Consider the following 24,280-nt stretch of genomic DNA (forward strand, 5'->3'; position numbering starts at 1 on the left):
AACTACAGACATTTAATTAAAATTTCTCCAAAATCTTATCCATCAATATAAAGAACAAGAACGTATTGTAAATGAGTTTTCATTATAATAATATGGTATTCTAGAAAGTTTCCCCCAAATTTACGGAAATTTCATTCATTGAAAACTCAACTGTTACTATCCTCCAAATGAGAATGTCTCAGCGCTGCACAACAGACTGCCTAACAAGTCAACCATAGATAAAACTAAATACAGAGTCAAGGATCTTGTTCACTACTCATGCAGTGCGCTCATTCATCTTTGCACCAGATAAGTAAATGTGAATTACTTCCAAAAGCAGAGAACATATGAGAACCTTACGACCTAAATCAAGAAGAGTTAAATAAGTCGATCACAGTCAGTTTTAGTCGTCTCCGACCGCCGTCTTCATTTCATCACTCGAACTATGCTAACGTTTCAGCATCAACTAAATATTATGAAATAATGTTAAGCATACTGTTAACTACAGCAACAGACTTTCTTTTTTAATTTATTGGACTTTATAGGACAATTAATCTGTTTTTCACTTTATTCGAAAGTTACTGAACTGGACCTAAGCCCTTTTGGTATGGACCGATTCAAGTACTATCCAAATTTGTATAGAAGAAATTATGGCTACGTCTTCCTTTAGTTTCTGATTTTCTGAATATCGTAAAAGACAATAGAACGTAATTCGTTCGCGAAACGAGACTAGTGTATAGCGAAATGCTCCGGATATGGAACAAGTATTAATCATGTACTAACTAGAGATGATTTGCTATTGCTGCATTTTTTTCACCGGAAAGATGCATTCCGTCCACTACAGGCGTTACCTTACAGCGAGACGACGGCGCCTCCACATCGCGCAATCGCATAATTTATGTCCCTCGCTTTGCGCGACACAAACCTACTCGTCTGGACCGGCTTCTTACACGGCAGAAACCGCGCCCACCGCAGACTTGTCGGCCAATCCGCAGCTGCGTAATCAGGTACTAGAAGGGAAAGTAACTTCCGGCAAAACTGCGAAGAAAAAGGACAGAAAAAGAAGGTACGGAAAAAAAGAATGTACGTTCGATGTGGAGGTAAGAGCAGGCAGCCAATGGCGGATTTCGAAGCTCACATTGGCAGAGCACGCTGTACTGTGTTGTGTTACGTTGCGTGTGACGCAAGACTAACGATCTCTGGTGGGGACGTGCCAGCAACCAGTTCCGCGCCTTTGGGCGCCAGCCAAGGGAACACAGTTGCTGCCGCAGAGGTGTAATTGGCGAATGCCTTCTACAACCGATACACTGACATGAAGCTGACGGCGAATTTCGTAAGATAGAAGAGGATTTAACACGCAACAGACGGCGGTGTGTAGTTTTAAAAATTATATTTCAGTAACTTTACTAACAAGCGTCAGACATACCAGCGTGGAGAGCCATCAGTTGTAGTGCAGAGCTAACAACAATAGGGACGATGGGTGTGGATCAAGTCATGGTCTACGCACATCTACGTCTGTAATCTGCGAGTCATCAGAAGGCGTATGGCAGACCTTCTGCACTACGTAACCTTCCGTCAGTTTTTCTTTCAAATACGCAAACATTTATAAAAGAAAGGGTCGTCCAACGTATAAAGATAAGATACGTGTTAGACTTAACAAAAATGGATGGGAAAAACAAACAAACGCGCAAGGGGGGAAAATTCGAATGCAGTTTACTGTAGTGATTTTTTACGAAACTGAAATAGAGATGGGTTGGCCATACAGTGCTAAAATGATGGAAAATGAGCTACGAAGATTCTGTATTGGATTTTCGCGATAAGAAAACTCCTAGAGAAGTACCTAATCGAAGATCGAATAACGACGTAAACATGGATGCAAATAGCTGAACATGGCAATAGAAATAGGTCCGGAAGAGACCTATATCCAGCAGAGTATGATATACCGCTGATGATTACGAAAATACGGAAGATGTTTCTTTCATTCGCGCATGAAGCGTGGTTAGAATGTCTGCTTTCAGAGATTCCTTTCGTTCGCCCAATTTTGTCTTCGCTGTTGCTACAGGATCTGTATGCACTGTGGTGCAAAATATTTATAAATTTTTCTCCATATAACCGATTCTTGGGATTTAGAAGTAGGTTTATGAGAGATATGGTGAGTTTTTAAGTAAGTGTTTGCCAATTAAATTTTACAGCATTTCTGTTTCACTCTTTCGCCATCTACAAGACTGGAAATATTTGCGCCAGCTTCCTTTGTATTCCCTTGGTGTCTACTGCTTTCCAGTTGTAGTGAGTATTACTCATATTTTAGCAGTATTTTTTTAAAGGTCAAGCAAGGGTTTTGTGCGTTATTTCTTTAGCACTCACCAGCGGTTTTCTTTGCCCCATCAGTACTTCGAAGCTTTTCATTTACTTTAACTACAAATGTTTCATGTGATCACTATATCTGACGCCTTCACACCTCGTCATTACCAGCTGTTTGTACGATTTGTTAACTGAAGACTCATTAAGCGGACGCTTTGTCTTACTAATTGTTAGCTGGCAGGAATTACATGAAGTTTATTTTATGTCTGAATCCGCCTGATATTACTACAGCTTTAAGCCTGATATTACTACAGCTTTAACCACATAATATTTCCTCGTAGATGGAACAGAACTGCATTGTGCACGAAAATTAAGTCAGCCACGTAATCTTGGATGCAGGTAACACTATTACCTATAACCCTTTCTTTTTAACACATTTTATCTGAAACACTTCTCTCGTTGGATCCATATTTTTCGAGGTATTGTTCTGTAAAGAATTAAATGACACACCGATAATTTCCTCATAAGGAGAATTCCAAAAAATAACTTATATTCATGGCCTTTTTTATGTCTTTCTCTTGCCAAAAACCTCTCAATATTTACTGTGTTTCTCCTTCTTCTGTTTACTTTTCTCCTGTGTTTTTTTTTTTTCTTTCTGTGTTTGCTCAAATTCCTGTTTCCTGAGTTTTCTCTGCGCTGTTTCCAGTATGCCATATCATTTGTGGAAGTGTCCAGTTTCTTGAGCTCTTACATGGTATCTTTCAACATGTTGATTTTCAGAGTTTTACGTCTCACTACATCAAAAATTTTCTTGATCGTCTGTCTTCATTCGTCACATGTATGAGTCCATAGGACTTTGCCTGCTTTTTTGAAGCTGTTTGTAATCGTCTCTGTCTGTTCATACACTTGTTTAGTTGGTCTCCTTATCCATATCTCCTCTTTCTGAACTGGCGCAGAGATCTGTCTCAGTATTTTCCTGTCTTGTTTTTCTGGCTCGTTGATTTTCGTTCTACCCTTTATTTTGTTGTTTCTGAGACGTACAAGGCTCCTGGTAACACTATGGTGTTATAAGGCCACAGTTTTGTATAAATGAAGATACTTCTTTTGTTGTACTGGTTCCATGAAAGACCGAATGCTTTTTGTAGTTTTGTGACTATTTCTTGATATTATTTCGACTTCAGTCTTATTTCCGGGATAATCTCTCCCGGATAACTGAAACATCTACTTGTGTTATCTTTCTGTACTTGTTAATCAGTGGGCGCCTGGTTGTGGGTTCTACGTTCATGTTTCACTTCATGGGATGTTTAGTTATGTGTTTTCTGAAATTTCGTGTAGTGTCTTTAGAGCTTCTTTGGCTTCTTCCCTGTTGTTCGTTATGAAGCTAATGGCACACGTTTTACGTTGACGGCTCTTTCCTCGAGTCTCCCGATCTTTACGCCATTGACTCTTTTGCCCCTTGTCCTGACTGTTTTCTCTAAAACTGAGTTTTTTCATACGCCATATCTGTTCACTGCATGGTCATTCCTTGCCGAAACCACCTTGATATTCTCCTGTATGTGAATGTATCTGAAGCTTAAAAGGTTTAATGAGACATTGGATAGAATTTTGTATGCGACGCATAGTAATGTAAATCCTATGTTTTCTCTCGTCTCTTGTAGAGAGAGTGTATTGGGGCTGATTTTCATTCTTCTGGTATTTTTTTCTCTTTCTCAAACTTTTACGATAATTCTGTGTAACGGTACTGGGTGTAATACTTTCTTGGTCTAATTTCCGGAATCAGTCCATCTTCTCAAGGTGCTCTGTTATTTTAAATGATCTTATTATTTTCCTCTATTGGGGGTTTGGGATCCAGACTCTGGATTTCCAATTTATATGCGTTTTCTGAAAATACAAAAACTTCTCGGAAAAGTAAGGTTTTTCAAAACGTGGGAAATCGTTCCAAAGTGCTGTACGGGCATGTACCACAGAATAAAATTCCACTGAGATTGGAAACTGTCCTATATTTCGTAATCTCGTGCTACATAACTACTCGACTCCACACCACTGATAATCAGTAAATGAAATCAAATTAAGAAGTGTTGAAAAAAAACGGTTGAAAGATTAAAACATTTTGAAACAGAACTTAATCTCAACGTACACAAATTTCAGTTTTTAACACAGTAATGAAAGTCAGTTCAATTTGCAAGTATTATGTATTCCACGTAGAAAATCGTTTTCCGTTTCAAGGTACAAGATGGTGCACGAGCGATGAACTGTGGCTTAACAGTCGGGGTATTATGCAATTAGTTTTACAAATATACGTAGTTTTCCTTACCGTAAGACCTTGTAACTGAAGAATTAGCATTGTCCTCCAATAACTTCAATATACTACACAGAACTTAAATGTGTAGAACTCGAAATATTTACAAATTCTGCCTGAAAGAGAACCTAACGTCTCACGACAATAAAGACAGCAGAAGGAGACAGTTTTTCACCTTCATGCATCCAGCACATTAATTTAATGTAACTTTCTTTTATGTGTGTAAAATAAGTGTTTGGGGCAACTAAAGATGTGGTGTGTAACAAAGATGTAATATGCATTATCTTATTAAGTTCGTACGCTTCCTTCAAATGGTTGGAACTTCAATTCAGAAAATACAGCCGTTGTTACACCGGATAAAATGATTACATACCTTTTATTAGATGATCAGTAATAATTTGAGTAAATAATGACACAAGCTTTTAAAACAGATTTCATATTTATTCCCTAGGCATACCATTTGATAACGGTGACGCAATCGTCTCCAATAACAGGAAACAATCTATCCGTACAGAAACTTCAAGAAATAGCAGCAAAAGCTTGGTTCCACATTTCACAAGAGAAGACGAACCAGACTAAAATTCTACATTAAATCTTTACTCACAAAATTGAGTAAAATCTCCCAAGTAAACAAACTTAAAACTTTAGAAGAAGTTGTTGTCCCGGCACAGCTAAATCGTGAGGACAGGAAAGGAAAAATTGCAGAAATAGACAGAATACAGAATCTTGAATAGAAACAACGAAAAACACAGGATGAGTCAGGAGGAAAAGTACATGCTTTGAGATGCGATAGTATAACTTAATGTCGACATATGTCCTATTCCGAATGGTTTCCGAGATAGAACACGTTTAATATCAATTTTGTACGTTTTTCTTTAATAACTCGAAAACCGCACACTCCAACGAAAACGTGTCTCAGCATACAATTAAACTAAAGTCTGCTATAAAAAAAGGTCCTATTTAGGGTCTAGGACTAACAGTTTGCGCGGAGAGATCGCGAGAAAATTGGAAACCTCGCGCGACGCGCGTGCGCCGTAGCTTAAGTGCTTTTTGTAGGCCAGTTTGAGGTAGTTTTCCCACTTGATAGACCACAAGCGTCCTTATCAAAATGTTCGTCTCGACTTCCTCTATATTGCTGTGGTACGTTGTAAACAATGACAATGAATAATACAGAAAATAAATAAGAATATACATTAAAAGTGTTCTATCTCGGAAACCATTCGGAATAGGGCATACATCCACATAAAGTTTTATGTTCAGAATCACTAATGCTATTACTCGTCAAAACACGTACCTTTCCTCCTGACTCATCCTGTATATATCACAAAAGGGAAAATTATGAAATTATACCACGGTTGTTAAAACAGGTGGCTTTGAGCATCTTAAACTGTAATAACTGTTGCCAAATCTCTAATAAAAATTAAAGAAAAGGAAAAATTGACATTTCATTTAAAAATCTAAAGACCAAAAGGTGAAAAACGTATTTCAATGAAAAAGGGGTCACAGAACGTCTATGAAGTGAAGAAAAAAATCACACATTCGATGAGGAAAAAGTGATTAAAGTTTTGCAGTTATCCAATTAGAATGATCAAGCTAAAAAAGAAAAATATAAGATTACTATTAATGAAGCGGAAACCAAACTAGTTGATAAAAGTTAAGGAAGACCTAAAAGCAATTGGTATTCATGAAGGGAGCATTCAAGATGGATCGAATTTAGCACCATAATTCGCTAATACAAATTTGAGGACAAGCCAATCTGGCAAAACTCAGAAGGGACAGAAGAACGAAGAGAGGAAACAGGGAACAAATGAAAAGATATTAGGAGAAAAAGAAGAAACACGTGTTAAATAATTTCAAACACGTTCCTTAACTGATAACAACAGTTACAAAAATGAATTGAGTAAGTGTACTCATTCCTTATTCCGTTAATGATAGCCTCTCGCACAACATTCAAATGCCACATGACGCGAGTTCGAATACTTTGCACCAGTGTGATATTTAATTTCGATGCACTCTCCATAAACGTTTTACCAACTGCGCGGACAAAGTTGCCTACCACTGTGTCAATTAATCTGTTTATTTTCCTACTGCGCCGCATCAGTTTGAGGCGAGCTCTCGTTGAAAGCACTTCCTTGTAGTGGAGTAGCGCAGTCAGTCGCGCTGTTTGCTCTGCCCCCAAATTACTAACCCCTAATAAAATTTATGACTGCGGTTGATACCAATTCGCTGTTCCTGCCAATATGGTTTCTCAGTATAGGTTGTAAAACAGGACACTTTGTACTTATTTTGTATTGGACTTACCACTGGAGACCTCGTAATTAACTACTGAATTAACTATAAACCATGTCATACTTTGAAGTAGTAAAATTTATTGTGTTTTAGTAAAAATATAAAAATCCCCCATCCCCCTCCACCCAACACCTTCCGCCCTTAGTGTTCTAGGGTTAAGTAATGTTTGAGTGCAGTTGTGCTTCCGGCCGGCTTTTCGGTGACTTATTATCATTTTACAGCTGCTCTCTATGATACGTTATGAGTAGTGGTTTATACAGAGGAGGCCATCAATCAGTCGGACAGAGAAGGGATATTGACCAAGAAACTGTTCGTGCGGCAGTTGTCAGTGCGCTTTACACTGTCAATCACGGAGAGAATGTAGTCAATATAAAAGTCAAGCAAGTAGACGAATGTAGGAAATGAATCACTAGGATAAATAGAGCGTTATTGACAAAAAGGTTGCTGTAGACAGTAGTTTCCCAAGCATCCAACAAAACGTGTTTCCTCTCGGAACTCCGTACAGTCTGACAGGAAGAATAACAGTGCTGCTACTGGTACAAACGCTAATAAAAGATATACTCTAGTTATAAGCAACACGTGTAAACCAAATGACTGCGCTTCTTACTGTGTTTGCATCGAAAGCAAAATAGTGTTAGAAAAATTGCATACAACGTCTGTTGGGACTTTAGTTCGCGCTTTGAGACACTTTGTTCCTCCAGAAACTAAAGTCAAAATTATTAATAGTACGTCTCTCGGTACAAACAGGATCAAAGTGAGAGTCATGGATGTACAAACAACCAGCCACAATAGAATCAGATTTATTTGTAAAGCACCGTTTAGTGGCATTCATACCTAGTTACATGGTGTGTAAGCAAGGTTTTATTCGAGGATTAGCTTAGAATTTGATGAACAGGAAATCTTTCCCAAAATCAATCCAACTTTTAGATTTACATACAGATATCCTTGGTGAAGGGAATATTTAAACAGCAAACCTGTAGCCTAGCTCTTGGTTCATAGATTCTTCTCAAGTACAGCTATTTGCATGGGACTAGATGTGACATGCATCCATTTTTGCCACTGTCTATCAGTGTAACAAATGCCTCAAGTTCGGCCATATAAGCAACCGAATCCACAGCTTCGAACATTGTAGTAAATGTGGTGGAGGGCACCAGTCAGCCAACCACATGGCTATAAATGTACAGTGCTCACAGTGGGGAGGAGAAACCTTCGCTATGGAAGCGACCTGTCACATCTATCCCAGGCAAAGTAAGGAGAAATAGTTTGCTACACTCAAACACAAATTGTTCAGTGATGCTGAGGTCAGACACAGTGTAGCAACACTATCGTTTGGGATAGGAAAAGTCAGTTTTGGTGCAATATTTCTGAGCACACAAGTTACAGCCAGGCTTGGGACTGTTTACAGTGAGATATGCTCACCAGCAGTTATGAAGTAAAATAGAGGCGACAGGGGCGTAGAACCACAGGAAAAAGTACATGCAGCTGTTTGCATAGCGCAAGTCACAGGCAGGAGGGAGTAAATGACACAGGTGCACAGCCACATATAAATAGGTGCCGGTTCACTAGCAAAGCATTCAAGTATGGCAGTTCTCCCCAGATGGCGGGGCGTCTCACACTACCAGCTACACACAGCTGCAGATGGAGCGCCGGCATTCCACTAGACAGCGGGCGCTGGTTCGACCTTCTGAGGCCGACACAGGGTCCGTAGCCAGCCAGCGTCAGGCCACTCCATGGCTCCCTACCATGAGAAGTCGTCTTGGCTCCCAACATCGCTGGAGACTTCCAGGGCAAGGGCCGCAGATTCGGCTGCCAGATTGTGGGCGCTTGTTGTCACCATGATGCAAGCCATGCCGGCAAGGGAGCACAGCACTGGCCAACTTGCAGTTGTCAGCGGGCCGCACTGAGGCACCGCAGGACAAAGACTGCTGAGTCAGCTTTTGGCGCTGCACTGGAGTTGTTATATCATTGCAGCCATACAAATCCGACACATTATCAGAGTGTTGGATGGGTTGCTGAGGTGGTGTCCTCAGCATTGCGGGACCTGGTGATGCAGACCGAGGGGAATACAGCACTGTAGTTGGAAACAAAAAATCATTTGGAAAGCTTGGACGAGTCTTAATATGGTGCCTTCTACCTCTTCCTACTACATTTGGTGTTGCTGTTACATTTGGTGTCAGAAGTTGTTACCACATTTGGTGTCAGAATAGCAGATGTCATTTGTACAGTACAACGGTCAAGCTCACTGCCTCCATTACAGTCACAAGATGTGGTGAGTTTTGACCATTTTCTTTTGAGTGTTGGATGTTTTCTTTCTTTTTTGTGTTTTTGAGTATGACTCATGGCAGGCCATTGTAGATGTTTTGCATGGGCATAGTATTTTTTGTTGTCAGAGTAAGTGTTAATGTATTTGGGGCAGTAAGATGTATTTTTTTTCATGGGATTTAATTACTTTTGTATTGGTTTGAGTATGATGTTATTGAGTATGATGTTATTGAGTATGATGATACTGAGGTGTCGGGAGTCAGGTTATTTTTGTATTTAATTGTTTTGTTTTGGTATTAAAAAGGAACAAAGCAACACAGTGGCAGGGTCAGGAATGCGAGATGTGTCAGAACCAAAAGCGGTACGGATTTTGTTGGAAAAGGTAGCACAGTTGACAGCAGACTATATGCAGATGAGGACTGAATTAACATCTAGAAGTGGGTGGGAAACCGCATTTGATCAGTCGTTGTTGCTTAGGATGCTGCAGCAGGAGATTGATCCAGCTGCTGTGAGTTTGATTCACTGTTTTCTGGCAAGGCATCTGAGGATGTGCGTTCGTTTGTGGAGGACTTCGAAACTTCAGCTGTGATGAATGATTGGTCTGATGAACAGTTGTTACGGGTAGCCAAGATTAGATTAACGGGTGAAGTGAAGGCATATGTAAGGTGACCTGAGGCCTTAAGGAAGGCAGGACAATTTAAGCAGTTAAAGAAAGGGCTTTTACAAAGCTACAAGGAACAGATAGCGCTCAGTACTTTAGGGAGAGGTTGAGTACAATGATGAAGGGACAGGGGGAGACGTAGAGAAATTTTCGGACAGAATAAGAGAAATTAAAGAGTACACTTACGAGTTGGGTCAGAGCGATGAAGTGAATAGTATTCTTTTGCACGAGGCCGAGCAAAGGAAACGTGATGTATTTCACTGGAGCATATATCGCGCAAAGTGCGTGAAGGGACTCAGAAAGATTTGTAACCAGCCATTAAGCTGGGAATACAATGTTAGGAAATAGACATGGCAACAGCGGTACGTTATAAACAAACAGTGTTTACAGCGAGTACAAAATGTCATAAATGTGGTCGTACAGGACATGTGCAGAGACAATGTACCCAGTCACCGAGGAATAGAGGAAGGGGTGGAAAGCAGCAGCGTGGAGGATGGAGAAGTGGAATTAGTAGAGGTGGACAATAGTTAAACGGCAGAGGGGGCCCAAGACCCACCTAAGGGAGCTCCCATTTAATTTCAGTGCTATAAATAAGTATGGAACGGTAGCATCCATAAAAATTAAAAAGTTTAAGATTTTGTTGGACGCAGGGTGCAAGTGTCAGTAGCTACTAAGAGTTTGATGGGATGAAAGAAGGTGGACCCACTACGTTATAGGTTGCGTGGAGTGGGGGATATGGGGTCAGTTGACTTTTGCATAGGGAAAGTCCGATTTGATGCATGCATGGAGGTAGTACCATGGGTATGCAAGGGCTACGAGATGATCCTAGGAGTAGATTTCTTGCATCAACATCATGCCAAAATTGACCTTCGACAACGAACTGTGGAACTTGGTGGAATGTTATTTCAGCTAGGGGAAATTGTTGTCAGTCCAAAGTTGTCACGAGGGGCATTCCACGTAATGAACAAACCAACTGAACCGTGTACATTAGCGTTAAGGCTTAATTCACATGAGTGTGTGTCTGGTAGCACCGGGAAGTCGCTTTGGGTAAGTGTGGAGTCGAATCTACCTGTGGGTACAGTATGTGTTATTGAACTATTGGACGATAATGAAGTTTTGGGTCCATTGAGTTGTATTGTGAAACATAGTATTGTACGCGTAGAGGAGGAGTACGACAGGCGAGTAGTTCCCACGAACGTAGCTAACTTTAGCGCTGTAGACGCGAATTTGACAAAGGAGTTTTAGTAACAAATTTAGATGTGCCAGATCACGAAGAATGGTGTTCGAGAGGTAGGCGAAGCGATCAGCCACTAACTGCCGATAGAACTGACAAAATTAAGCATTTGAAAGGAGGACAAAGAGAGCATATGGAAGAGTTATCGTGGGAATTTAAGGGTCTGTTTTTTCCGCACAGGCCGTTACCAGCGACTCCATTAGTTCAGCATAGGATACCAACAGTGAATGAAGCACCTGTTCACTGTAAACCATACAGACTACCGAGGTATTTGTAGCCTATTGTAGAGGATATCATTGACCAACAGCTTGCAGACGGAATTATACAGCATAATAACGCCTAAAAAATCCATGGATGGAACTAAGAAACACAGGTTCTGTGGTGACTACCGATACCTCAATAATAAGCCAGTGATGGAAGCATACCCCATTCCAAACATATCGGAGACTTTGGATCACTTGGGACAGTGCCAGTACTTTTCTACAATGGATTTGACAAGTGGTTATCATCAGTTAGAGGTGGCTCCAGAGGATCGTTCAAAACCTGCTTTCTCTACTCCTGGAAGCCATTATCAGTACATCAGAATGCCATTCGGTTTGTAAAACGCTCCAGCAACGTTTCAGAGGTTCCTAGACATTGTCTTGAGGGGTTTGAAACCACGGCAGTGTCTTGTCTATTTGGATGACATTATAGTGTTTTCAAGTAGTATGGAGCAACATAGACTGCGATTAAGGGAAGTATTTATAAAGTTAAGAGCAGCTCATTTGATGTTGAGCCCGGAGAAGCGTCATTTTGCATTAGAAGAAGTAACATATTTGGCTCATATAATCAGTAAGGACGCAGAGCGAACAGATCCAAGGTTGGTACAGGGTGTAAGGGATTTTCGGGGACCGAAGTGCAGTCATTCATCAGTGAAATTTCTATCGAAAGTTCGTGAAGGGTTCTGCAGATTTAACACAGCCGTTGACGCGATTCTAACGCAAGGGTGTGGGTGGTGGTGGTGGTTAGTGTTCAACGTCCCGTCGACAATGAGGTCATTAGAGACGGAGTTCATGCTCGGGTTAGGGAAGGATTGGGAAGGAAATCGGCCGCGCCCTTTCAAAGGAACCACCCCCGCATTTGCCTGAAGCGATTTAGGGAAATCACGGAAAACCTAAATCAGGATGGCTGGAGACGGGTTTGAACCGTCGTCCTCCCGAATGCGTCCGGGAAGGGTGTGAAATTTGAGTGGACAGAAGAGTGTCAGAAAGCGTTTGAGAGACTGAAAGAAGTGTTAACTTCGAGTCTGGCACAGTAGTGCACAAGCCTTGGAAGAAGTACGGTAATGCCGATGCACTATGTAGGAAGGTGGCAAGAGTAGGAGTCATAGGTTATGCTAGTGCTACGGCAAGAATTACAGGACATGAACAACGACTGTAAATTGTATCTGACAGAGCCACAATTTAATATGTACGAAGGTCTTCTGCCCAGGGAAACGAAGTTAGGACCGAGGGTAGTAGTGCCAGCGAAGCTGAGGGATGAGGTTTTAAAGGAAGCACGTGATCACGTGTTATCTGCTCATGGAGGGGAAGAGCGACGAATAGGAGTGGCGGAGAGGAATTGGTGGAGAAGTAGGAAAGCGTATGTGGATCAGTATGTCAAGAATTGTATACCATGTACACAGAGAGCAGATTTGAATAGGAAACAGATACAGCTACAACAATTGCCGGAAGTGACATGTCCATTCTTTGTGAAGGGGACTGATGTCTTAGGACCTTTCAGGTGAACACCATCAGGGAAGAGATTCGTTCTCACAATAATAGACCATTTTTCGAGGTATGTGGAGATGGTGGCTATGCCAAATCAACAGGCAGCAATCGTCGCGCAAGCGTTAGTAAACAACTGGATTTTGAAGTTTGGTGTACCAGAGACCATAATTACTGACCAAGGGACCAACTTCTTGTCAGATTTAATGAAGGAACTGTGTATATTTTTGAATTTAAAGAAGTTGAGGACAAGTGCGTTGCATCCGCAGGCGAACTGAAGGACAGAACTGGTACACAGAACAAACGGGAAAATGCTGAGTTTTTATGTGAATTCTCATCACCAACAGTGGGACAAGTATTTGAAGTATATTCTATGTGCATACAATTCGAAAGTCCATACAGATACCGGTTTGTCTCCATATGAGGTAGTGTATGGGCGACTAATACCATCACCATTTGATTTGGTGAGGCTACAGAAAGGAAGGACAGGACAATCTGTATGTCAATTCGCAAGGACAATTCAGGATGTTAGGAAACGGGTATAAAAGGCGAATATGAAGGCTTTGGAAAGGCAGGAATACGCAGTGAAGCATAGAGGAAGTTTACCACAGTATAGAGTGGGACAATGTGTAATGTTGTCCAGCCCTTATAAGCAAAAAGGGAAAACGTAGAAGTTCCTCACGAGGTATCAAGGGCCATACCAAGTTGTAGAAACCACATCCCCCATTAATTTTAAGCTTCAGTTCTCAACTAGAACAACATTAGTACACATTGGGCGGTTGCGGCCATTTAAGGGTTTCCGAATGTGATTCCAGGTGTGTCACAGGAAGGAAAGAGGAAGAAAGAAAGGGTGAAGACAGGTGCTAAGCACAGAGAAAACCAGGAAGATAAGAGTACAGCATGAAGTACCGTATGTTTTGTGATCCAGAAAGTAGTGGAGTATTTGTAGCTTTTTTTTGGTATCTTGTCATGTATCATTGGGTTTGTGTAGATTAATTAACCATTGTATTTTTATGTGTTATATGTCGTTTCGAGTATTGTGAGCATGCCTGGGACAGCAGTCTCTTTGAAGGGGGAGGAAGGATAGTGGTTTGTAGAAGTAAAAGATGAGGAAGTATTGCTGATCTCGGCAGTTAACAGCCAGTATGCTGAGATGACAAGGGAGGAATTATGAAGCTGCTGTAGAGGGAAGGTGATTGTGTGTCCAGCCAGGGTGGCAAGCACCAATCCAGACACGTGCACAGTGCAGTTATTTTTAGATAGGGGGAAGGGAATAGACTGTCCAAGGGACATCATGGAGCCAAAATTGAGCCCGCAATGGGTCGGGATGTATTGTATCTTCTCCACCTATGAGAATTTGGTAATAGTAGCAAGTTGTTTTGAGCAGTTGGTATTTGCAGAAGCGAAACGTATAGAGCTCGAGGGGAGCGGAATTTTAATCAGTGAAACTGCGTGTAACACAATAGGACCAACCTTCCACCTGCCAGCGTCAATTCCAGGAGTCACGCAATTGAATGTTACGCAGCCACAGCTGTATGGCCAGAAGCCACTTTAGAGTTTTTGCCAAGGCAGAATCTAACCTTTTTAAATCAAACTCTGGAGCCAGGTATGTTGAGATCCATAAACCAGTTCACTTTAGAGCAAGATGGTCACATATCAGCTGAACAGCTTGTGCAACATGTCGCTCAGCATAGGGAAAGGCAACGGCAAATAACGATCGTTTTGAGCACCTCAGTTGCAAGTGTCTTCGCAGCCTTAACTTCGTTGTGTTGTTTTCATTCTCATCAGGCAGAGAGCCATTTCCAAGAGGGAACCAAGGGTAGTCCAAGTCCCAGTGGATTGTATATCGAGGGCGTGAGACGAGTAGGTAATGGGTTGATCGAGCAGTAGTCGTCCAGTAAGGAATTCTTACGTTTTGTTTCATGTCATGTGTTTTAAGGGGCACTAGACCACATTTAAGTTTTCTAAAAGTAAGGAAATATATCATAGGTGCCAACCCAAACAAGGTAAGAGTTAGTTGAAGGTCGACACAGGGTCTGGGTCTTTCTGAAGGGGGGAATAATGTAGTGGCACTGCCGTTTGGGATATGAAAAGTCAGTTTTGGTGCAATATTTCTGAGCGCAAAGTTACAGCCAGGCACAGGCCTGTTTAAGTGAGTTCCTCTCACCAGTATTTGCGAAGTGAAATAGAGGCCACAGGGGCGTAGAACAGCTGTAAAAAGTACACGCAGCGAATTGCATGGCGCAAGTCACAGGCAGAAGAGGACCACTGGCCAATCTAAGTGTTATGAGTTCATGACACGGAACGGCGCGTTTAGCAAAACAGAGGCACGCAGCTGCATATAAATAGGTGCCGGTTCACACGCAAAGCAATCAAGCTCTCCTGGATGGCGGGGCGTGTCTCACCATCAGCTACACACAGCAGCAGATGGGGCGCCAGCGTTCCACTCGACTGCAAGGCGCTGGTTCGACCCTCTGAGGCTGACGCGGCGTCCGTAGCGAACCAGCTGCGAGCCACTCCATGTCTCACTACCACAGGCAGTCGTCTTGGCTCCAAACACGCACCGGAGACATCCAGGGCGAGGGCCGCAGGTTCAGCTGCCGGATTGTGAGCGCTTGTTGTCGCTGTGACCCAGGCCACGCCGGCGAGGGAGCACTGTGCGGGCCACCTTGCAATTGTCAGCAGGTGGCTCTTAGGTAGCGCAGGATGAAGGCTGATGAGTCAGCTGCTGGCCCAGCCCTGTCGTTCACATATCACCACGGCCATACAAGGCCGACAAATTAGCAGAGTGTTGGACAGGTTGCTGACGTGGCGTCCTCAGCATTGCAGGACCTGGTGACGCAGACAGAGGGAAGATGTCACTGTCGTTGGAAACAGTAAATCACTTGGAAAGCTCAGATGTGTCATAATATGGTGCATTCGACCTCTTCCCCCTACTTTTGGTGTTGCTCTAACATTCGGTGTCAAAAGCTGCTATTACAATAGTGAAAGTACATGTACAGGTGCCACAGGAGACTTGCTGATGGGCAATAAATGTACATATGTAGTTAGTTCTTAGGCTCAGTATGATATTTTTTATGTAGGGTATTACATCTCATTCTCTCCTCTTCGTCAACATGTTAATCACAAGAAGGTTTCCGTTCTGTCATCGGTAGTTAAAGACCTCTCCCCTCATATACACTCACAGAAATTATTTGGCAGTCGAATCTGTGGTGTCACCGCCAGACACCAACCTTGCTAGGTGGTAGCCTTTAAATCGGCCGCGGTCCGGTAGTATACCTCGGACCCGCGTGTCGCCACTATCAGTGATTGCAGACCGAGCGCCACCACACGGCAGGTCTAGAGAGACTTCCTAGCACTCGCCCCAGTTGTACAGCCGACTTTGCTAGCGATGGTTCACTGACAAATTACGCTCTCATTTGCCGAGACGATAGTTAGCATAGCCTTCAGCTACGTCATTTGCTACGACCTAGCAAGGCGCTGTTTATCTTGTGATGTATGTACCGTCAGACTGATGTTCACCAATTATGGATTAAAGTTAAGTGTTCCAACAGCTACGTACTTTATTTGCTAGACTCAAATCCTTTAACTGTTCCAGACCTCACGCCAGCCTGCGTGAGCTTAAACGCGTGCCTTTCGGCTTCACCTCCTAGTGGCTTGGCTGTCTTTCCAACAGAATCAATGCAAAGGTTACTGGTTTTGCTCAGAATGTGACCATCCTCAGCCCATTTATACCTCAGTTGTAGGCAGTGGCTATGACAGAACAGGTGTTCTTCTTTCACGGACGTCATCCGCTTGAGCATTTCTGGCAGAAAGTGGCAACCATTGCAAATAAATATTATATTGTGGTCAAAACTGTTTCTAATCCATTTTTAAGTGTGAGTGTTTAATCAAAGGTAATGCCTCTACCTTCGTTAATTGGGTTTGGATGGGAATATTTTAATAAATCAAACACAGAAATGATCCTTAGAATGTGATCTTTAATTACCAATATTCACTTTTCCATATAATCACCAGCCAATTGGATACATTTCTCCCAGTGATGAACAAATTTTCTGAAGCCGCTACAGAAGAAGTCAACACTGTTTCCCCAAACACAGTTTCACAGCCCTCTCGTGTCTTCATTAGAAGCATAATGACGGCCCCGCAGATTGTCTTTCATTATCGGTAACAGAACTTGTAACGCGAGAGGAGTTCCTGGTAAATTTCAAGTCACTGCACTTTCATTTCAGGAGTCAGCATCCGAGATACTCATCATGCACAGATCTTCCTGTAGCCAAGCAAAGCAATAATGTGACCCAGACGTTCTTGTGAAATGCCGATTGTGCTTGCAATTTCTCTCTGAGTGATAAGACGATCGTCCTGAGTCAATATGTCAGCATTTTGCTTGTGAAACTCGGTGGTTGCTGTCACAGGACGTCCAACTATTTGTTTGTCAAGCAGGTCAGATGTTCCAGCCTCAACATCTTTAAACTTACTCGCCCAACGATGCTAGTACTCACGTCAACACAATCACCATAATCTTCTTTGGGGTGACACCTTCTGCTATCAAGAATTCAATGAATGCACGTTGCTTAAATCCTACTGACCGAGCGTCTGCTAATGGTTCCATTACTTACACTGTAACAATACAACTGTTCAATGCTAAGGCTTCCCGCCAACTGGAGCTGAAGACAAGAGACAACGGAGCAGGACAGTACCTGCTGCATACCAATGCTGCCAACTGTTGAAGAGTTACGAAGGTGGATGCATTACTTTTCGGTCAACCCTCGTATTTTAACCAGAGCGCTTTTTTTGCATACTAGAGATACCAAGATGTCTGACGTGTGGAATACGATAAGGAAACTAAGAAACGATAACTGGAACCCGGACCAGGATGAAAACTTGTTGGAAGAATTGCTTGACAACTTGACTTACATCGATAATCCCGCTGTTCCCCCAGTAGGCACAGTATCCGTCAATTAGCTGTGCTCCCCGTATAGGCTGAAAGACTAAAAGAAACTACTGTAGTTCTCATCGAATCATGGAATGGGTTGCGTTCACTACCCAGTATTCTTGTTTCTCACTGGAAAAAACTGCTATAATTGTTCCAGTTCCCACACCTAAAGCAACTTGTGGAAGTTCAACATCATATAACCCCATCGTGCTGTCTTCGTATGTCGCAAAACGCTTGCAAAGCTTATTATGGGTGTTTTAGAATAGTGGTTGGAAGCGAGAATTTATGTTCAGAAAAAAAAATTTGGCTTTAGAAAGGTTAAGGAATAGTTTACAGTCATTATATTCTGCATTCTGAAATTCTTTGGGCAATGCTTCAACACTTATTTACACTAGTGGCCATTAAAATTGCTACACCAAGAAGAAATGCAGATGATAAACGGGTATTCATTGGACAAGTATATTATATTAGAACTGACATATGATTACATTTTCACGTAGTTTGGGTCCATAGATCCTGAGAAATTAGTACCCAGAACAACCACCTCTGGCCGTAATAATCGCCTTGATACGCCTGGGCACTGAGTCAAACAGAGCTTGGAAGGCTTGTACAGGTACAGCTGCCCATGCAGCTTCAACACGATACCACATTTCATCAAGAGTAGTGACTGGCGTATTGTGACGAGCCAGTTGCTCGGCCACCATTGATCAGACGTTTTAAATTGGTGAGAGATCTAGAGAATGTGCTGGCCAGGGCAGCAGACGAACATTTTCTGTATCCAGAAAGGCCCGTACAGGACCTGCAACATGCGGTCGTGCATTATCCTGCTGAAAAGTAGGGTTTCGCAAGGATCGAATGAAGGGTAGAGCCACAGGTCGTAACACATCTGAAATGAAACGTCCACTGTTCAAAGTACCGTCAGTGTGAACAAGAGGTGACCGAGACGTGTAACTAATGGCACCCCATACCATCACGCTGGGTGATACGCCAGTATGGCGATAATGAATACACGCTTCCAATGTATGTTCACCGCGATGTCGCCAAACACGGATGCGACCATCATGATGCTGTAAACAGAACCTCGATTCATCCTAAAAAATGACGTTTTGCTATTCGTACACCCGGATTCGTGGTTTACTTCATCACAGGCGCTCCTCTCTGCGATGCAGCGTCAAGGTTAACCGCAGCCATGGTCTCCGAGCTGATAGTCCATGCTGCTGCAAATGTCGTCGAACTGTTCGTGCAGATGGTTGTTGTTTTGCAAACGTCCCCATCTGTTGACTCAGGGATCGAAACGTGGCTGCACGATCCATTACAGCCATGCGGATAAGATGCCTGTCATCCCGACTGCTAGTGATACGAGGCCGTTGGGATCCAGCACGGCGTTTCGTATTACCCTCCTGAACCCACCGATTCCATATTCTGCTAACAGTCATTTGATCTCGACCAACGCGAGGAGCTTTGTCGCGATACGGTAAACAGCAATCGCGATAGGCTACATTCCGACCATTATCAAAGTCGGAAACGTGACGGTACGCATTTCTCCTCCTTGCACGAGGCATCGCAACAACGTTCCATCAGGCTACGCCGGTCAACTGCTGTTTTTGTATGAGAAATCGGTTGGAAACTTTCCTCATGTCAGTATGTTGTATGTGTCGCCACAACCTTGTGTGAATGGTCTGAAAAGCTAATCATTTGCATATCACAGCATCTTCTTCCTGTCTTAAATTTCGCGTCTGTAGCACGTCATCTTCGTGGTGTAGCAATTTTAATGGCTAGTAGTGTACTTTAAGGGAGTGTATGATAATTTTCAAACACCTACCATACTTTGAAATTTAAGCGGTATGGGAATTCAAAGAGATTTTGTGTTTGGTACTAAAACCTTCCTAGAGCACAGAACTACACTGACGGGAAAAATTGCAACACCAAAAATTAATTATTTTAGAGTAATGAAATTTCTGGGTTACAATTTTGTTGGTAAATTATGTAAGTGATTAACATTGAAAGATCACAGTTTAATGTAAGCACGAGATAAGGCTTTTTAAATGTAAATACTATACACTAATAACCGATGTAACCGCCAGAATGTTGGTTGGAAGCGTGACAACGTGCCAGCATTGTGTCGTACAGGTGTCGGATATCAGCTTTTCGGATGGAGTCCCATACTCATTGCTTCTAGTTACTCAATACAGCGACGGTTAGAGCTGCTTGTGAATGGCACTGAAGCTGTAGTCCAATGATGTCTCACATGTGATTGGAGACAAATCTGGTGATCGAGCAGGCCAACGCAACATATCGATACTCTTTACTACATGTTGGGTTACAACAGCGGCATGTGGTTGAGCATTTTCCTCAAAATACCTCCTGGAATGATCTTTATCAATGGCAGCACAACACATCGAATCACCAGATTGACGTACAGATTAGCATTCACGGTTCGTGGGTACCCACGAGAGTGCTCCGGCTGTAATACGGAATCACTCCACAGACCACAACTCCAGGTGTATGTCCACTGTGTCTAGACCGCAGGTAAGTTCGTTGCAGGTCCTCAACTGGCCTCCTACTAACCAACATACGGCCATAATTGCCACCGAGGCAGAACCAGATTTCATTGAAAAAGACAACATACGAGGGTCACTCCAAAAGAAATTCGCCCTATTTTTTTAAATCCATCTTTTACTCTGCATGTTTGAGAGTTTTACAGTGTGTAGATACATCCTTTAGGAACAATAATTTCATTTCTCCACATAATTTCCATCCCTCTCAACTGCCTTACGCCATCTTGGAACCAGCGCCTGTATACCCGCACGGTAAAATTCTGGACCAACCTGTTGGAGCCACTGTTTGGCAGCGTGCCCAAACCTTGTTCCACGAAGAGAGTCTTTCAGTTTCCCAAAGAGATGACAGCCACATTGAGCCAGGTCAGGACTGTAAGGCGGGTGTTTCAGTGTTGTCCATCCGAGTTTTGTGATCGCTTCCATGGTTTCTTGACTGACATGTGGCCGTGCACTGTCGTGCAACAGCAACTTTTGCCGATGTGGTCGAACAGGACTCAGTCGAGCTTGAGGTTTCTTCAGTGTCGTCATATATGCATAAGAATTTATGGCGGTTCCACTTGGCATCATGTCCACAAGCATGAATCCTTCGGAATCGAAAAACACCGTAGCCATAACTTTTCCATCAGAAGGTGTGGTTTTGAATTTTTTTTTTGCTTGGGTGAATTTGAATGATGCCACTCCATTGATTGCCTCTTCGTCTCTGGTGAAAAATGATGGAGCCATGTTTCATCACCTGTCACAATTCTTCCAAGAATTTCACCTCCACCATTCTCGTACTGTTCCAAAAGTTCGCTGCATACCGTTTTTTTTTTGTTTCTTTGTGAGCCACTGTCAACATCTTGGGAACTCACCTGGCACAAACCTTTTTTAACGCCAACACTTTCAGTATTCTGCAAACACTTCCTTCCCCCATCCCAACGTAGTGTGACAGTTCGTTCACTGTGATGCGTCCGTCAGCAGTCACCATGTCGTTAACTCTCTGCACATTGTCTGGTGTGTGTGCAGTACGAGGCCTGCCGCTGTGAGGACAATCCTCAATATTGCCATGCCCGCTTTCATCACGTAACCTGCTTTCCCACGAACTAACTGCACTGCGATCGACAACAGCATCTCCATACACCCTTTTCAACATCTTGTGGATGTTTCTCACTGTCTCGTTTTCACAGCATGGGAATTCTGTGACAGCACGTAGCTTCTGACGAACGTAAAGTGTAGCAGCCATCTTGAAGACATGCTGTGACGGCGCCACTCAAGGCTACAGGATGAACTAAGTTTGAAAACATGCGGGAAGGATGCATCTACACACTGTAAAACTCTCACACATGCAGAATGAAAACTGTATTTTTACAAACATAGTGTGCATTTCTTTTGTAGTGACCCTCGTACGTCTATCCTGCCCTGCAATGAGCTCAGGCTTGACACCACTGAACTCCCGAATGGCAGTGGGTTGGAATCGATGGAACGCATGCTACAGGGCATCTGTCTCGCAGCTTTCCTTGAATTAACCGCTTCGTAACAGTTCGTTGTATCAATTTAGTACCAACTGCTGCTCAAACTGCTGCTGCAGATGCAGTACGATGCACCAGAACCATACGATGAACACGGTGGTCTTCCGCCTCGACAGTACCACGTGCCCGTCTGGAGCCCGGTCTTCTTGCGACCGCACAGTCACATGACCACCGCTGCCAGCAATCATGTATCGTTGCTACATTCCTGCGAAGCCTTCCTGCAATATCGCAGACGGAAAATCCAGCTTCTCGTAGTTATATTACACAACGTCGATCAAACTCAGTGATGTGTTGATAATGCTGCATTTGTATCGTTAAAGGCATTCTTGACTAATCACCTTACCATGTCCACTATCACGACCGTTACAGTGTGTATTTAAAGCAAACATGATCAACATCCTCACAGTGGCGCTACTAGCGCCAGTCAACTGGCGCGAAATTTGAATGGACATCCCTTTTCGAGATGTAGAAACAATACTATCCAGTTTCGTTTACGTCGCACAACTTCTTCTTGGTTTTACAATTCTTTTTCCGTTCTTCTTGGCACCGCGATATTTTTTTCCGTACATGTATACAGGGTCCGTTGATAGTGAACGGGCCAAATATCTCTCGCAATAAGCATAAAACGAAAAAAATTCAAAGAACGAAACTCGTCTAGCTTGAAGCGGGAAACAAGATGGCGCTATGTTTGGCCCGCTAGGTGGCGCTGCCATAGGTGAAACGGATATCAACTGCGTTTTTTTAAATAGGAACCACCATTTTTATTACATATTCGTGTAGTATGTAAAGAAATATGAATGTTTTGGTTGGACCTTTTTTTTCGCTTTGTGATAGATGGCGCTGTGATAGTCACAAAACGTATTAAGTACGTGGTATCACGTAACATTCCGCCAGTGCGGACGGTATTTGCTTCGTGATACATTACCCGTGTTAAAATGAACCGTTTACCAATTGCGGAAAAGGTCGATATCGTGTTGATGTATGCATATTGTGATCAAAATGCCCAACGGGCGTGTGCTATGTATGCTACTCGGTATTCTGCACGACATCATCCAAGTGTCCGGACCGTTCGCCGGATAGTTACGTTATTTAAGGAAACAGGAAGTGTTCACCGACATGTGAAACGTCAGCCACGACCTGCAACAAATGATGATCCCCAAGTAGGTGTTTTAGTTGCTGTCGCGGCTAATCCGCACATCAGTAGCAGACAAACTGCGCGAGAATCGGGAATCTCAAAAACGTCGGTGTTGAGAATGCTACATCATCATCGATTGGACCCGTACCATATTTCTATGCACCAGGAATTGCGTGACGACGACTTTGAACATCGTGTACAGTTCTGCCACTGGGCACAAGAGAAATTATGGGATGATGAGAGATTTTCTGCACACGTTATATTTAGCGACGAAGCGTCATTCACCAACAGCGGTAACGTAAACCGGCATAATATGCACGACTGGGCAATGGAAAATCCACGATGGCTGCGACAAGTGGAACATAAGCGATCTTGGCGGGTTAATGTATGGTGCTGCATTATGGGAGGAAGGATAATTGGCCCCCATTTTATCGATGGCATCTAAATGGTGCAATGTATGCTGATTTCCTACGTAATGTTCTACCGATGTTACTACAAAATGTTTCACTGTTTGACAGAATGGCGATGTACTTCCAACATGATGGATGTTCGGCACATAGCTTGCGTGCGATTGAAGTGGTTTTGAATAGCATATTACATGACAGGTGGATTGGTCGTCGAAGTACCGTACCTTGGCCCGCACGTTCACCGGATCTGACGTCCCCGGATTTCTTTCTGTGGGGAAAGTTGAAGGATATTTGCCATCGTGATCCACCGACAACGCCTGACAACATGGGTCAGCGCATTGTCAATGCATGTGCGAACATTACGGAAGGCAAACTACTCACTGTTGAGAGGAATGTCGTTACACGTATTGCCAAATGCATTGAGGTTGACGGACATCATTTTGAGAATTTATTTCATTAATGTGGTATTTACAGGTCATCAGGCTCTAACAGCATTCGTTCTCCGAATTGATGAGTTCACAAAGGTACATGTATCACATTGGAACAACCGAAATAAAATGTTTAAACCTACGTTCTGAATTTTAATTTAAAAAACTTACCTGTTACCAACTGTTCGTCTAAAATTGTGAGCCATATGTTTATGACTATTACAGCGCCATCTATCACAAAGCGAAAATAGTGGTCCACCTAAAACATTCATATTTCTTTACGTACTACACGAATATGTAATAAAAAATGGGGGTCCCTATTTTAAAAAACGCAGTTGAAATCCGTTTGACCTATGGCAGCGCCAACTGGAGGGCCAACCATAGCGCCATCTGGTTTCCCCCTTCAAGCTAGACAAGTTTCGTTCTTTGTAGTTTTTTCGTTTGGCGCTTTATTTCGTGAGATATTTAGCCCGGTCACGATTAGTGGACCACCCTGTATATGTAGGATTGCAGAACAAGGTACTCGATCCTCGAGTCA

At 42.8% G+C, this 24,280-nt stretch overlaps 1 long non-coding RNA gene across 1 annotated transcript in view; it reads left to right on the forward strand.

Moving 5' to 3' along the window:
- Positions 1–1,233: 1,233 nt before the first annotated feature.
- Positions 1,234–24,280, forward strand: part of LOC124805384 — a 51,962-nt gene continuing 28,915 nt past the window's right edge. The window contains exon 1 of the long non-coding RNA XR_007017453.1: positions 1,234–1,349. This is a non-coding gene — a long non-coding RNA (uncharacterized LOC124805384). The remainder of the gene's footprint in view (positions 1,350–24,280) is intronic.

The sequence above is a fragment of the Schistocerca piceifrons genome, chromosome 7 (genome assembly GCF_021461385.2).
Source record: "Schistocerca piceifrons isolate TAMUIC-IGC-003096 chromosome 7, iqSchPice1.1, whole genome shotgun sequence".
NCBI classification, from domain to species: domain Eukaryota; kingdom Metazoa; phylum Arthropoda; class Insecta; order Orthoptera; family Acrididae; genus Schistocerca; species Schistocerca piceifrons.